We start from the raw sequence: 14,604 nt of genomic DNA on the forward strand, positions 1-14,604 counted from the left end.
ATCATAGCCAAACAGAGACAGCTCAAATGCCCCATGAACTGATGAGTATACAAGCAAAATGTGGTATATTCACACAGTGGAATAGTATCATCCATAAGAAAACAAATGAAGTACTGATACACGCTACAACATGGACAAACCTTGACCACATCCTGTTAAACTGAAGTCAGACACAAAAGACTACATACTCTATGCTTTTAATGATATAAAATGTCCCCAAATGGCAAGTCCATAGAGACAGAAAGCTCATTAGTGATGGCCATGACCAGGAAACAGGGAGACATGAGGAGTAACTACAAGATATGGGGTTTCTTTTAGGGGTAATAAAAGTATAAAATTAGAAAGGTCTGAGCCTCCCTCCCAAGACACCATATGTGTCTCAGCAAACAGTGTTCAAGAAATGGTGGAGATCCAGGCGGGTGCCGCAGCCTCCACGGGAGGCTTTTCCGAACTGAAGCAGCCAGGGCCATTCTTCTTTAATAGCTGACAAGGAATATGTCTAGGCATTTTCATGGTCATTGAACATACTGCATGGAAGGAACAACAGAATCAGAGGCACGGGACCAATCCCCAGGCTACCCACTCTGACTTTGGTTGACTGTTTCAGGAAGGAAGGCGGCCAACTCCATGAGGCCCCACCCTGGCAGGTGAGCAGGAAGAGAAACCAGGAAACACTGGCGCTGATGGAAGAGACAGAACCATACCCAGCCAGAGGCTGCTGTCACAGAGCTGAGCTCCCCTCAGCTACGTGAGCAAACAGGAGGGAGAAAACCCAGTCTGATGACAAGAGCCATTCAGCTCTTCCCCTCCAATCCTACCTTCTGCTGACATTTTACCCCTGTGGACACAGCTTCTAGCAAAACACCCAGCATAGATGGGAACTCAGTGAGTGTTTGTTTAATGAATTAATAGCATCATCACCTATGACAGCAACCAGAATGACACGACTTAACTGTCCTACAGCAGACTGCTGATTTGTATACATATACGAGATCTCCATAATTAGACAATATATCTGACCTCACTATGTCTGAATCTTTCTTTTTGCTAAAATGGAGTGTGTCATTACACCTGTCTCATAGAGTGAGAATTCAAACAAGCTTAGGTATGTAACTTCCTGGCATATGGTGAGTAGTAACTGTTATTATGATTTCATGGAATACTATTCAGCCATTAAAACTGTATTGAGGAAAGACATTTCTACACAGGGGAAAATTTGTGATAATTGGAAAAGCAGGTTATATGACAATACAAGAAGTATGATTCCAAACTTTATAAAATAAATATGCATAGAGAAAAAGCCTAGACAAATATACAAAAAAAAATTTTGTAGACAATGAAACCAAGGGTGACTTCCTTTCTCCCCTTCCTCCCCCTCCTTCATATTTATATTATCATTTACCTATCTGTATTTGTAAATAAATAGCATAAAGTATTTGCATAAGTTAATTAAAATTCCACTTGAATAGAAAAATGGCATTTTTCACACACAATAATTCCTATTTGGGGATATTACTTCAAGAAAAAGATGCTAAATACCAAAGAAAATAATGCCTATAAGAATTAAGTATATTTTCTATACATGATAGAAAAATAGTGATTTTAAAGATTCATGATGTTAAAAACATTAGATGTTCAAAAATGTTCAAAAATACTAGAATGATGCTTTAAGATATTATAGAATGTTATTGATACTAAGTAAATTGACTAGGATAAAAATAGCTGGTATGTGATCTCAAACATATAACAGAAGAAAATAAAACTAGACTATAAAGAACTAGAGAAAAATATTAACAGGGAAAATAAAGAGCCATTACAGAACGTATGTTTGACTTCCTGTCCTTTGTTGATTACAGTTCACTCCACTTGCCACCTTTGACCAGAACAGGGTGGATTCTTTCTCAGTGATTCACAGAGTAACCTAGCAAGGTTCTAGGTTCATTAGACATCTGGAGGGCGTGGTGGGACGGCACCTGGCTACCTCCAGCCTTGGGTCTGGGCTGGAGTGCTCTCTGCTGACACAGTGGGCAGAGAGCCCCCTGATTTGAGGACATCAGGTGAGCCTGTGGCCACAGTCTAATCTATCCATTCTGGACCCCATGGTTCCCTTTCCAAGCTTCAGTTCACCTTATCCTCAGACAGAAACTTTATGGAAGTGACCTTGAACATTATCACATATATTCTGCTCAGGGAGGGACTAGTTGAGAAGAGTTCTGAGGTCCGACAGAGTGTTTAGGGTAGGGAAACCCTGGAGAAGGAACGAGATCCAAGTCACCAAGCATTCCCTTCTCTAAGGTGTTCTTGCATGTTGGAGAGCTGCATGTCATGGCTGTTTCATGTGGTGGTTCAGTAGCTAAGCCTTGCATTCACCGCTCACAGAAGCAGCCCCACGCAGCCCCTGCCTGAGAACTCCAGCTTGGGCCAGTGTGCTGACGGTGGTGCTCTCTGCTGCCACCCAGTGGATCTACTGAGAAAGGTCGGGTAAGAAGTTTATCCAGAGGTTCTCAGTGTGGTACCCAAACCAGCGGCATTAGCAGCAAATTCTTGCCTGTCCCGGAAATTCTCAGAATATAGGGAGCAGTCTCTGTTTTAACAAGCTCCCCTAGCTGATTCTGATGCACACTCAGGTTTGAGAAGCACCGGTTTAGACTAAGTGATTTGCATCCTGAGATGCATGAAACGGATAATCAGAGACTTTCCAATTGAGAGTAGCTAATTCTCCATTTTTATGATCAAGCATCATACCTTTTACAAGAACTGAAGCTCACCAGCCACTTTTAAAAAAATTATTCATCTCCTTCTCATAAAGGATAATGAGGCATAAAACCCAACTCCTCTGCATTTTATCCAGAATCTCCTCCTTAAAAACATCCACTGCTTTCCTATTTCTGGGAGTGCCTCTCAGAGTTCTCCAAAAATATGGTCCCAAATTTCTTTTCCAGCCTCACCTCCAATCACTCCTCCACTTCATTTATCCTAAACTCTAATGAACCGGATGATTCTAAGAATCTCTCCCACATCCTTCAGTTCACTCTGTTCTTTCTGCCAGCCAAAGACACATCCATTTGTAAGATTAAAATTTTATAATAAAACTCCTAAAATATTGCACCCATTTTAAGGTTGTCTCATATACCATTTCCTCCATGAAGCTTTCCCTAATTACCCCAGTCAATAAGGGTCTTTCCCATCATGAACCTCTATCACACTTCATCTATACCTCTCTTTCAGTGCTTTAGACCCGCCCCCTGCTGTTTAGCTCTTAGTAGGCATTATTCAAGTCAGGGACTGAGCCCTACTTATCTCAGCGTTGGCCAGTGCACAGCAGGTGTACAGTAAATACTCGTTGAAAGGTGAAACTAAATGACTTTGGTCTCTCACAAAAAAGCAGCTCACAACAAATGTTGGAATTAAAATCAGTATGATGCACACAGTGCAACATAAAGGTAACTGAGGAGCCCCAGGTGACCTGGGCAAAGCTGGGAAGATAAACCTTGTTGTTGTCCAAAGTCCTCTTTGGGACTCTACCACTGGTGGGTGGGGCCCTAGATACCCAGCACCCACTAATCGACCACGTCAGAGCCAGAAGTAGCCACCAACGCGCCCTGCTGGCCACCACAGTGGTCATGCTGGGGCTTACTGCAGGCAGCCCCATAAAGCCTTCCATCCCATCAGCCTCAGCCCCTTAAGGAGCCCGCCTGAGAACGCCGGAGCCACCACTGAAACCTGGCTGGGAATGCTGCCTCCAGCAGACCCTGGGCCTTTCATCCAAATCTCTTGTTGCCATCTCAGGAAGACGGGGTCGATCTGTAATCTCTCTCCTCTCAGGCAACTTGCCCCAGTGGCCCCCATCCTCTCTGCCCTCCCCCAATAAATGTCCCTACATTTATAGTTTTGACCATGTGGACTTGCTAAGGGCGAGATACCATCAGGCCTGACACTGGAGCTGGGGAAGAGTGCCCTTGAAAGAGGCCCTGAGAGACAGAAGGTGGTCAGAGAATAAGGAAGCAAGGATCCTCAGGGGACAGTGGGTGAGAAGCAGAAAATGATCCCCAGAATACAGAACAAGAGACAGTGAGGCCAGGGTGGGCAAACGGGAAAGGGTGGTCCGTGCCTCAGTCTGGGGCTGACGAGGTCGCTGCCTGGGGCTTGAGTGTATAAAGTGCTGGTTGCATCCGGGCACAGGAGTTCAGGTGCTGGCTCCCTCAGGAAGGCCTGGACGTTTCAGACAGACCCAACCTCTTATGTTGAAGCTCCCTCACGTATTTGATGCTACAGAACTGGAAAAAAGCCCCAACCTTGTGGACAACCTTCCTTTGGGATCACTTCGCTGACCCATGAGTCCCACATCCCGAATGTAACCCTTTCGGGGAGCAGTCCAGAGGAAAGTCTCTTTCATATGGGGAAGGTAGGGGAGGAGTCAGCCTGGGGGAGGGGTGTTCCCAGGGCCCCCACTCTCTTCATAAATCCTCTCGAGTTGCTCTCCTTTTCTGTGAATGTGTCCAGTGGGACACACATAAATTCCGGGGCCTGGATTAAACACTGAGAAGGTGGCTTGGAAGAAATAAATTAGGAAGAGTGGTTGTCTCTGCGGAGAGAGAAGAGAGATTGGCGTTAAGGATGGAGGACTTAATTTTCACTGTTTCAATCTATTATACCAATTTCATTTTTATCATCTGCCACTTAAAAAAACGCACTAGCCTTGGGTGCAAGCTCAGTCACTTCAGTCATGTCCGACTCTTTGCAATCCCATGGACTGTAGTCCGCCAGGCTCCTCTGTCCATGGGGATTCTCCAGGCAAGAATACTAGACTGGGTTGCCCTGCCCTCCTCTAGGGGATCTTTCTGATCCAGGGATCGAAGTCACATCTCTTATGCCTCCTGCATTGGCAGGTGGGTTCTTTATCACTAGCACCACCTGGAAAGCCCACACTAGCCTTAATAGGTAACAATTGAAAGGATAAGAATAGACAAGTCACAGAAGGATATCTTATAAGATAAACTTACAAAACAATACAGAATGAAATTAACTTGATGAAAGAGGTTCTCCTATTATTCAGGAAGAGAGGTTAATTAGCCAAGGGGTGGGGAACAAAGGGGAATGGCCACATCTGTATATTGTTGGTGTCTATACAAATTAGTAAACCCTTCTGAAGAGCAATTTGGCAACACTTATAGAGACACAAAGATTCCCTGTTAGCTCAGATGCCAAGAATCTGCCTGTAATGCAGGAGACCTGGGTTCTATTGCTGGGTCAGGGAGAAGGAAATGGCAACCCACTAAGGTATTCTTGCCTACAGAATTCCATAGACAGAGGAGCCCAGCGGGCTACAGTCTGTGGGGTCACAAAGAGTCGGACATGACCGAGTGACTAGCACTTTCATAGAGACATAATGGGCTACCCAGGTGGCAAAGTGGTAAAGAATCTGCCTGCCAATGCAGGAAACATGGGTTCAAACCCTGGGTAGGGAAGATCTCCTGGAGTAGGAAATGGCAACCGACTCCAGTATTCTTCCCTGGAAATTCCATGGACAGAGGAGCCTGACATTAAGATTTCTTTTTCACTTGCTATCTCAGTAATTCCATTTCTGGTTATCTAACCAAAGCAAATTAAAAAGCAGAGACATTACTTTGCCAACAAAGGTCTGTCTAGTCAAGGCTATGGTTTTTCCAGTGGTCATGTATGGATGTGAGAGTTGGACTATAAAGAAGGCTGAACACTGAAGAATTGATGCTTTTGAACTGTGGTGTTGGCGAAGACTCTTGAGAGTCCCTTGGACTGCAAGGAGATCCAACCAGTCCATTCTAAAGGAGATCAGTCCTGGGTGTTCATTGGAAAGACTGATGTTGAAGCTGAGGCGCCAATACTTTGGCCACCTCATGCGAAGAGTTGACTCATTTGAAAAGACCCTGATGCTGGGAAAGATTGAGGGCAGGAGGAGAAGGGGACAACAAAGGATAAGATGGGTGGATGGCATCACCAACCCAATGGACATGGGTTTGGGTGGACTCCGGGAGTTGGTGATGGACAGGGAGGCCTGGCGTGCTGCAGATCATGGGGTCACAAAGAGTCAGACATGACTGAGAGACTGAACTGAACCAAAGCAAATAATTTTAGTATGAAAAAAAATACAGATACAAAATATTCATTGTAGGAAGGCAAAATTTAGAATCTTAGACATCTGATAATATAGGGATGGTAAGTAAGTGATGGGATTCATGCAATGCCTGCTGTTCAGCATTTTCCAAAGTGATAAACATTATCTATTATCAGAAAATATTCTTATTCTAATGTTGCTGCTGCTGCTGCTAAGTCACTTCAGTCATGTCCAACTCTGTGCAACCCCATAGGCGGTAGCCCACCAGGCTCCCCCATCCCTGGGATTCTCCAGGCAAGAATACTGGAGTGGGTTGCCATTTCCCTCTCCAATGCAGGAAAGTGAAAAGTGAAAGTGAAGTCGCTCAGTCGTGCCCGACCCTCAGCGACCCCATGGACTGCAGCCTTCCAGGCTCCTCTGTCCATGGGATTTTCTAGGCAAGAGTACTGGAATGGAGTGCTGTGATACCAAAGTGGGTATAAACACATATCAATACTGTGGGTATAGCTATGCTTTAAAAACTGCATAGGACATCTCTATACCTATGGCTGATTCATGTTGTAGTTTAACAGAAAAAAAAAAAAAAAACACAAAATTCGGTAAAGAAATTATCCTTCAATTAAAAATAAATAAATTTTAAAAAGCACATGGGAAAAAAAGATTGGTCTGAAGTATGGGAAAATGCTCATGATGTACAATGGAATATTATTCAGCCACAAAAAGACACAAAACTGCCATTTGCAGAGATGTGGAAGGACCTAGAGACTGTCATACAGACTGAAGTAAGTCAGAAAGGGAAAAACAAATATATATTAACACAGGAGTCCCCAACCCCCAGGCCATAGACTGGTCTGTGGCCTGTTAGGAACTGGGCCACTCAGCAGGAGGTGGGTGGTGGGCGAGCAAGTGAAGCTTCATCTGTATTTACAGCCACTCCCCATTGCTTGCATTATCACCTGAGCTCCCTCTCCTATCAGATCAGCAGCGGTGTTAGATTCTCACAGGAGCGGGAACCCTACTGTGAACTATACATGTGAGGGATATAGGATGTACCCTCCTTATGAGAATCATCCTAGAACCATAACCTCCCCATCCCCGTGGAAACACTGTCTTCTACCAAACCAGTCCCTGGTGCCAAAAATGTTGGGGACCACTGTATTAATGCATATATGTCAAATCTAGAAAAATGGTATAGGTGAACTTACTTGCAAAGAAGAAATAGAGACTCAAGATGTACAGAACAAATGTATGGACACCAAGGAGGGAAGGGAGGGTGGGGTGGACTGGGAGACAGGATTGACAAATTATTGCCAAATTCAGGCTCAAACTGATGAAAGTAGGGGAAACCACTAGACCATTCAGGTATGACCTAAATCAAATCCCTTACTATTATACAGCAGAAGTGACAAATAGATTCAAGGGTTTAGATCTGATAGATAGAGTGCCTGAAGAACTATGGACGGAGGTTCGTGACATTGTACAGGAGACAGGGATCAAGACCATTCTCCCCCCCAAAAATGCAAAAAGGCAAAATGGCTGTCTAAGGAGGCCTTACACAGCTGAGAAAAGAAGAGAAGCGAAAGACAAAGGAGAAAAGGAAAGATATACCCATTTGAATGCAGAATTCTAAAGAAAAGCAAGGAGAGATAGGAAAGCCTTCCTCAGCGATCAGTGCAAAGAAACAGAGGAAAACAAAAGAATGGGAAAGACTAGAGATCTCTTCAAGAAAATTAGAGATACCAAGGGAACATTTCATGCAAAGATGGGCACAATAAAGGACAGAAATGGTATGGACCTAACAGAAGTGGAAGATATTAAGAAGAGGTGGCAAGAATACATAGAAGAACTGTACAAAAAAGATCTTCATGACCCAGATAATCACAGTGGTGTGATCACTCACCTAGAGCCAGACATCCTAGAATGTGAAGTCAAGTGGGCCTTAAGAAGCATCACTATGAACAAAGGTAGTGGAGGTGATGGAATTCCAGTGGAGCTATTTCAAATCCTAAAAGATAATACTATGAAAGTGCTGCACTCAATATGCCAGCAAATTTGGAAAACTCAGCAGTGGCCACAGGACTGGAAAAGGTCAGTTTTCATTCCAACCCCAAAGAAGGGCAATGCCAAAGAATGTTCAAACTACCTCACAATTGCACTCTTCTCACACACTAGCAAAGTAATGCTCAAAATCCTCCAAGCCAGGCTTCAACAGTACGTGAACAGTGAACTTCCAGATGCTCAAACTGGATTTAGAAAAGGCAGAGGAATCAGAGATCAAATTGCCAACATCCGCTGAATCATCGAAAAAGTGAGAGAGTTCCAGAAAAACATCTACTTCTGCTTTATTGACTATGCCAAAGCCTTTGACTATGAGGATCACAACAAACTGGAAAATTCTGAAAAAGATGGGAATACCAGATCACCTTACCTGCCTCCTAAGAAATCGGTATGCAGGTCAGGAAGCAACAGTTAGAACTGAACATGGAACAACAGACTGGTTCCAAATAGGGAAAGGAGTACGTCAAGGCTGTATATTGTCACCCTGCTTAATTGAACTTATATGCAGAGTACATCATGAGAAACCCTGGGCTGGAAGAAGCACAAGCTGGAATCAAGACTTCAAGGAGAAATATCAATAACTTCAGACAGGCAGATGACACCACACTTATGGCAGAAAGTGAAGAGGAACTAAAGAGCCTCTTGATGAGGGTGAAAGAGGAGAGTGAAAAGGTGGATTAAAACTTAACATTCCAAAAACTAAGATGATGGCATCTGGTCCCATCATTCACAGCAAATAGATGGGGAAACAATGGAAACAGTGACAGACTTTATTTTGGGGGGCTCCAAAATCAGGGCAGATGGTGATTGCAAATTAAATTAAAAGACACTTGGAAGAAATGCTATGACCAACCTAGACAGCATATTAAAAAGCAGAGACATTACTTTGCCAACAAAGGTCCATCTAGTCAAAGCTATGGTTTTTTCCAGTAGTCATGTATAAATATGAGAGTTGGACTATAAAGAAAGCTGAGCACTGAAGAATTGATGCTTTTGAACTGTGGTGTTGGAGAAGACTCTTGAGAGTCCCTTGGACTGTAAGGAGATCCAATCAGTCAATCCTAAAGGAAATTGGTCCTGAATATTCACTGGAAGGACTGATGCTGAAGTTGAAACTCCAATACTTTGGCCACCTGATGCAAAGAACTGACTCATTTGAAAAGACCCTGATGCTGGGAAAGATTGAAGGCAGGAGGAGAAGGGGACAATAGAGGATGAGATAGTTGGATGGCATCACCAACTCAATGGACATGAATTTGAGCAAGCTCCGGGAGTTGGTGATGTACAGGGAAGCCAGGCATGCTGCAGTCCAAGGGATCGCAAAGAGTCGGACACGACTGAGCAACTGAACTGAACTTATGTATAAAATAGATGACTAATGAGAACCAACAGGATAGTACAGGGAACTCTACTCAGGAAATCTAGAAAAGAGGAATATATGTATATGGGTGGCTGACTCACTTTGCTATACAGCAGAAACTAACATAACATTATAAAGTAACCATACTTCAGTAAAAATAAAATTCTCATGGTGACTACATTAGGCTGGTAGGGTTATTTTCCAACTTTTTGTTAATACAGTTGCTCTGTTTTATATGGAAAAATAAATATGTAAAGAAAGGATATCTTTCACTCTCTGTACTTGCCAAGCAGGAGAATACATGAGGCCTCTAGGCAAGTTGAGGTGTGATCTTATTTTTAGAAACTTCTGGCTAGGAAATGTACACCTAAGGAAGAACCAACACCATAAGACAAGCCTCTGTTGACAAAATGTTCAAAAAGCTGCTCCTGGTAAGTAAGGATTCCAGCTCCTGGAAAGTTGAAGTTAAAAGCAAAGTTTACCCAAACTTTAAAATTTCCATGACTTGTGCTTTACTCCATTTCATGAACTAAGACCCATGTCACTAAACTCTTAAAATCCCAAAAGAGAAAATTTTACCAAATGATGCTCACATTCTGATCATCAAGGGTTCAAACAGAACATGGCAAAACAAACACGGCCACCAGCGCCCAGGTGGCCCTGCGTGAGGTTCACAGCCTTCTTCCTCACCCCTGTAGCCATCTATGAAGTTGCAAGCACAAGAATCCACAGAAGCAGCAGCCAAGGAACAAATGCCCATTCCAGGCTCAAACTGGGTGTTCTCAGGGATGACGGAGGACGCTGTGCTCTTTGTTGCCAGCAGAGGGAGCCTGTGAGGCTCACTCAGTCTTTGTGAGCCTGGAACTAGACAAACCAGAACCACACAGGTGACTCAAAATGACACTTCCCAAACAGGCAAATAACTAGGTGATCCCTCAGATCAATACTCTTCAATATTTGTTCAGCATATGGTGGATAAGGAAGGGGAAAGAGTATCTCCAGGGCAGCATAAGATCTCCTCTCCACCATGGAGGGAAGTAAGATCAGGACACCAGAGCCTGGATATCCCAGTTTGGCCAAGCCAAGGCTCTACCCTTACCTGGGTTCACCTTTAGGAATAGTTTAGTCTTCAGACCATTACCCAATTATGTTCCCTTTGGGGATTTCATCCCTCATCATGCAACTATTAAGGTCCTGACTTCCCCCCTAATTATGCAGGGATTGAGGGTCAAAGGAGAATCTTTTCTCTTATTTAAAATGTGAATAAGATATGACCAAATATTAACCACTATTAATTCTTGGTTGTGGGAACACAACTTTTTCAGCAATATAAACCAGAAGTCCTCAAATGGAAATTCTGAGACCCGGTGCCATGCTGCTTTATCTTGCCTATTTCTGTCTTCACCATATTCGATACCCCCTAAGTATCTTCGCTGCTGATGTCGGTAGCCAAGTCACAGGGACTAACTCCAAACATGGCCTCTCAACATCTAGAAAGCAGCTCTGGATACATTCTGGCAGTCCTCCAATGTAATGACCAGGTGGTGACCAGCAGGGGGAGCTCGATGCCTCCGGCCTACATGTCTCTGCCCATCACTGGGGTGGACTAAGCTGGTTATCTTGGGCACACCTAACCTTTCCATGGGGCCTAGACTAGAAGGCCACATGAATTTATTAAGCCCATGAGCATTTTGTAGCTTGATTTTAGAATCCAGCAGCAATGAAACAGACAGGCAAAAAAAATTTTAACTGCTATGAAGAGGAGATGGTAGATGGTGAGCTACTTGTTTCAGAAAATGAAGCTGGTTTAGGAAGCCAAGTGCAAATTGGGACCAATACGTGGGTTGTATAAGGGGGCTGCAGACAGGGTAAGGGGAGACCGGTTCTGTTTTCTAGTTCTTCATTATCTAAATGCCAGGAGATGTCTACCCAGGGAGAGCGCACAAGGACAGGACCGCCTCCAATGCCAGGAGCCCCACAGGACCCTGTCCCTCATCTTCTTCAGATCCCGTTTCCTTGCCTAGCTCTGCAGGGAGCCCCATATTCATGACCAGTGACAGGCTGGGAACCACTGGCGCCCGATGGAAGGCAAGGAGGCCAGAGACAGACCAAGCACACCAAGGGGCTGGACTGGCAGGCGCACCAGCTCCTTTCAGAGGCGGGGGGTATTTAACCGGATACACCTGGTTTATCTTATTTTCTAAGTTCTTTCCTGGAAAACAAGACTGTCCTGGAAGGGCAAGGAGGCCAGGTGGTTGGAACGAGGTTAGCCAGGCTGGCAGCCAGCAGATGGCAGGAGGGGGCTTGCAGACAGGAGTGGACAGGCGGGCTGCTTTCCTTTCACCCAGGCCTCATAGTCCAAGTGCAAGTTTGCAACTCAGAGGCAGGCACTGTGACCACCAATGAACTCCTAGCCCTTGCGCCTAACTGTCCGCAGTCAGGAGTCAGCAGTGGCTGTTCAGAGGGGCAGCAAGGGAGAAGGGCCTGGTGTGAGGAAAGCCTGACTGGCAAGAGCAGTAGACAGGGTACATCATCCCACTCCCCACCACTGACTAGTTGGTGACTTAGGACAAGTGACTTCTTGTTCTGCACACATGTTCCCTGCACACATGTGCAAAAGGAGGTAACACCACCTACCTCGCAGGCTGCAGATTAAATCAGATAAGGATTCCTGCCCACGGCAGTCTGCCCAAGTGCAGCTTCTACCCTGTTGAGGGATTTCAGATGTTAAGAATCCTTCCCACTGCCCCCAAATAAGGTCCATCCATAGGGCAAACCTGACTATCCTGGGTGGGGCTCAGGAGGGAGGCCCTCTGTCTTGAGTGGATGGCAAGGCAGGTGCCCACCGCCACCTCCCATCCGGCACACATCACCCCCACCCTAGCTGACAAGGCGGAGAGTCAGCTTCTGCAGCTGGAGTCCGACCACTCCTGGAACTGGCTGGGCAGAGGGGTCCCCTTCCTTCACGATGACCTTTGTGAAGGCCCTGTGCCCGATCCTGAAGCTTGCTATGCCCAGCAGACTGCCTCCCTCCCTGAACACTGGTCAGACCCTGCACACTGGCAGGGACCCAGTCCCAACCAGCCCAGTAGAAACCACAGCAGCCCACTGCTGTCAAAGGTTCCCAGACTTCAGCCCAACCACCCCGTATTCTTTAAGGAGCTGCTCTGGGGTGAGGGGTTTCATTAGTGACACAGTTGATAGTGTCCCATCTAGGACAACCTGCTGATTTCAGGTGGCAAGTCTTGAATGTAAGACTAATATGAAAGGTACATAACGCAAGAAGACTAGTATTGTTACGTACCATTCCAGAAGAAGGCTCTCATTCCAAAGTCGTCTGGGGATTGGGAAGGTCAACATTCTCCAAGACGCACCCAAACCCAGGGATTTTCTGGTATTACCCAAGACCACCTTGCACACAGCTTGATGGTGGGGAGGCCCAATGACCACCCCAGCACCCCACCAGGTCAGGCCCAGACAAGTTACATTAGTACAGCACCAAAAAACCATCAGTGGCAAAAACGAGAGATCCAATGATCAAAGTAGGAAGCAGTACCCCTAAGGCTGCTAGAAGAGCAGCTGAGATCTGTGACTAGCCTCATCCATCAAGTCTGTGGCTTCAGAGGTTGACTTTGATTTCTCAAAGTTTGATTTCTCAAAGAAGTTGCCCTTTGATGGCAGCACTCAGAGTAGAGGCAGACAGCAGGCTGTGGAGCTGCACAGACTCACAAACGAAGGGGAGATCTGAAAGAGGAAGATCAAGAGGCCTCAGGAGGCCCTAACCCAGGAACACATGGAAGGTCTTTGTCCTCCAGGGAGGCGGGTGTGGACGGAAGGCACCAGAGCTTGCTAGCAGCGAATGTGAACTTCAACACACACTCAGACTCCACTCCCGGCTCTTCCACCAGCCCCCTGCGCCCTGGGTAAGGTCAGTAACTCCCTCTGTCAGGGCTGCCTCACTTGTCAGAAGCACCTGCTCAGGGGGTGGTCAGAAGGATCAAGGAGTCAGTAAACATACAGGGTTTACCCAATACATGGCAGGTAAGTGCTCAACACACTTAGCTATAGAATTTTATATGGAAAACCAGGGGGAAATGCAGAACTAACTAGAGAGAAGGGCTGGCAAAGCCCAAGAGAAGACAAATTTGGTGTTCCAAACATATACGAAGGACTTAGTATTTGTATCTAATTTCCACTTAGATTAATCAATCATTTTGTAATCAAACTGTAAGCACATAAAGGTCCTAGACTGTACCTAAGACTTTGTATCTGCAGCAGCACCTAGCCCACACTGGCAGGTTGTACTTACTTCAGATGCGACCTATGGGAAAATGCCCAGCCCCGCCAAGCCTCAGATCCCTTCCCTGCCAACACTTTTGCCTTTCTCATAAAAGCGTTTATTTTTGTTTACCCAGAAAACCTCTGGAATCACATTCCCCATCCGGGAGGAGTTGCTGACAATCCGTTGTGAGATTCAGTGAGATTGCTCAGGGTAGGAAACTTGCAAACTTCCCTCACAGAATAGGTTCAGTTCAGTTCAGTTGCTCAGTCGTGTCCGACTCTTTGCGACCCCATGAATCGCAGCACGCTAGGCCTCCCTGTCCATCACCAACTCCCGGAGTTCACTCAAACTCATGTCCATCGAGTCAGTGATCCCATCCAGCCATCTCATCCTCTGTCGTCCCCTTCTCCTCCTGCCCCCAATCCCTCCCAGCATCAGGGTCTTTTCCAATGAGTCAACTCTTCACATGAGGTGGCCAAAGTACTGGAGTTTCAGCTTCAACATCAGTCCTTCCAATGAACACCCAGGACTGATCTCCTTTAGAATGGATTGGCTGGATCTCCTTGCAGTCCAAGGGACTCTCAAGAGTCTTCTCCAACACCACAGTTCAAAAGCATCAATTCTTCGGCGCTCAGCTTTCTTCACAGTCCAACACTCACATCCATACATGACCAGTGGAGAAACCACAGCCTTGACTAGATGGACCTTTGCTGGCAAAGTAATGTCTCTGCTTTCGAATATGCTGTCTAGGTTGGTCATAACTTTCCTTCCAAGGAGCAAGCATCTTTTAATTTCATGGCTGCAATCACC

The sequence above is a fragment of the Bubalus kerabau genome, chromosome 10 (genome assembly GCF_029407905.1).
Source record: "Bubalus kerabau isolate K-KA32 ecotype Philippines breed swamp buffalo chromosome 10, PCC_UOA_SB_1v2, whole genome shotgun sequence".
Classification (NCBI taxonomy): domain Eukaryota; kingdom Metazoa; phylum Chordata; class Mammalia; order Artiodactyla; family Bovidae; genus Bubalus; species Bubalus kerabau.